Source organism: Penaeus chinensis, chromosome 25 (assembly GCF_019202785.1).
Source record: "Penaeus chinensis breed Huanghai No. 1 chromosome 25, ASM1920278v2, whole genome shotgun sequence".
Lineage (NCBI taxonomy): Eukaryota > Metazoa > Arthropoda > Malacostraca > Decapoda > Penaeidae > Penaeus > Penaeus chinensis.
The window spans coordinates 20,967,061-20,969,560 of NC_061843.1; the positions used below are offsets into that span (position 1 = coordinate 20,967,061).

General features: G+C 32.2%; 1 protein-coding gene across 2 annotated transcripts in view; it reads right to left on the reverse strand.

Annotated features, from left to right (window-relative positions):
* The window catches only part of LOC125038540, a 105,279-nt gene that overhangs the window by 101,881 nt on the left and 898 nt on the right, over positions 1–2,500 (reverse strand). The window lies entirely within an intron of this gene.

Sequence of the window (2,500 nt, forward strand, 5' to 3'; positions counted from 1 at the left end):
TATACACATATATATATATATATATATATATATATATATATATATACATATATATATACATATATATATATATATATGTGTGTGTGTGTGTGTGTGTTCCTCGTGTACGGTACGACGTAGTGTAAGTGTATGTACCTATGCATATGTGTATGAATGAGCGTCCTGTGCGTGTGCGTGCGTGTCCGTACCCCCCCCCCCCCCCCCCTCCGACATGCTAATGAGAAGCTGCGATGAGGATCCACATGCAAAAGGGGAATTAGCGAGCGGACTTTTCTTAAAAGGGAAAGTGTAAAAACCGAGAAGAAGGAAGAGAAGGAATGGCGAAGAGAAGTAAGAGAAGTAAAGGAGGAGGAGGAATGAAAAAAAGGGGAAGGAAGAGGTGTGAAGAAGGAAAAGGAATAGAAAAAAGGAAGAAGGAAGGGGGAGATAAGGAGGAAGAGAAGGAACGAAGCAGGAGAAGAAGGATGAGAAATAAAGAAAGAGTAGGAGGATGAATGAGGCATGAGAAGGAAGAGGATAAACGAAGGAGGTGGACAGATGAAAAAGGAAGTGGAGGAGAGATGGAAAAAAAAGTTGAGGAGAATGAATGAAGTAGAAAGAGGAGAAGATTATAATAATGAATGGGAAAGAAGATAAAGGAAGAAGGGAGAGTAGGAAAATAAACAACGAAGGAAGCTGATGAATAAAGGAAGAGACGGAGAAAAGATAAATTAAAGAAAGAGGAGAATGAAAAGGACAAACACAAATGGACAAGGAGAAGGACGGGGGGAAATGAAGAAGGAAAAGAGACAGAGAACGAAAAGGGGGAGATGAAGGAACAGAAAAAAAAAAAAAAAAAATAGGAAAAACGGAAGAAAAATAACAAGAAGGGGAAGTAGAAAACAAGGAAGAAGAAAAACAAAGAGGACAAAAACAACAAAGAAACAACAACAAATATAACCCTCAGTGGGAAAAAATTAACTAAAAAAAAACAAAAAAACTCGATGTGAAAACCACAAGACGAGGAGCAAAACAAACTACAAGAAAATGGACAAAGAAAAAACAAGAAAAGGGGCAAAGAAAAAAAACAAGAAAAGGAACAAAGACAAAACACGAAAATGGACAAAGAAAAAAACAAGAAAAGGGACAAAGAAAAAAAATGGACAAAGGAAAAGAAAGAAAATGGACAAGGAAAAAAACAAGAAAATGGACAAGGGAAAAGAACAAGAAAACTGATAAGGATAAAAACAAGAATATGGACAAAGAAAAAAAAACAAGAAAAAAATGGACAAAGAAAAACAAACAAGAACATGGGCAAAAAAAAAAAATAGAAAATAAACAAAGAAAAAATCCAAGAAAATGGACAAAGAAAAACAAGAAAACGGACAGGCTCTGCAAGGTCGCTCCGGAATGACGTCACGCGACACACGACTTCCAAGAAAAGCCTGATTCGTGAAGGGAAATACGCTTGGAAGAGACGGGAAAGGGGGAAGAAGAAGTAGATAAAAGAAGGTGAGATGAATCAATTAAATCTCGCTCGGATTTTATGGTACATATATGTATATGAATATCTATCTATCTATCTATCTATCTATTTATCTATCTATATATATGCATATATATACACATCTATATACATATATATATATATATATATATATATATATATATATATATATGTATATATATATATATATATATATATATAAATATATATATATATATATATATATATATGTATATATATATATATATATATATATATATATATATATATATATATATATATATATACATGCACACATACACATATATATGTGCGTGTGTTTGTGTGTACGTGTGCAGGTAGACGGGTATGTTTGTAGGTATGTATATTTGATTTTATCTTAGGTTTATCTGATACAGAAGTCTAAATAAATTCTGAAAATCAGGGAGGGAAATAATAAGAAGAACAATATGAGAATGAAAGATGAAATAATGGTTTTCTAAAACTATATATATAATATATATATATATATATATATATATATATATATATATATAAATATATATATATATATATATATATATATATATATATATATATATATATATATGCAATATTATGCCTGATTATTATGTCTGATTATATGCCTGATTATATTTGACGGCGAATCTATGGAAATATTTTGATATTTAGCAAGCTTAATGACAGGTAGTATTGTAGTACATTAATTTTCAATTGTTAATAACTGATCAATTGTAATAGATGTAGGAAGTGTGTCTGATATATCTCTGCTATCCATTCTTATCATTAAACTTGCTACCATTAAGCTTGCTACGTAGCACAGTGGCACATGTTATTGCTGCAGCGGCGAGATTCCACAGCTCGAGGTGGCAAGACCATTCGAGAAATCTGGTTCGGATCCGGAAAATATTCAAGGAGACGAGACGACGCCGGTTCTACTGTGAAAGGATTGGTTGCAAGGTAAGTAGAGTGATATATAACTGTACCTTAAATATAGTAATGTATAGATGGCGT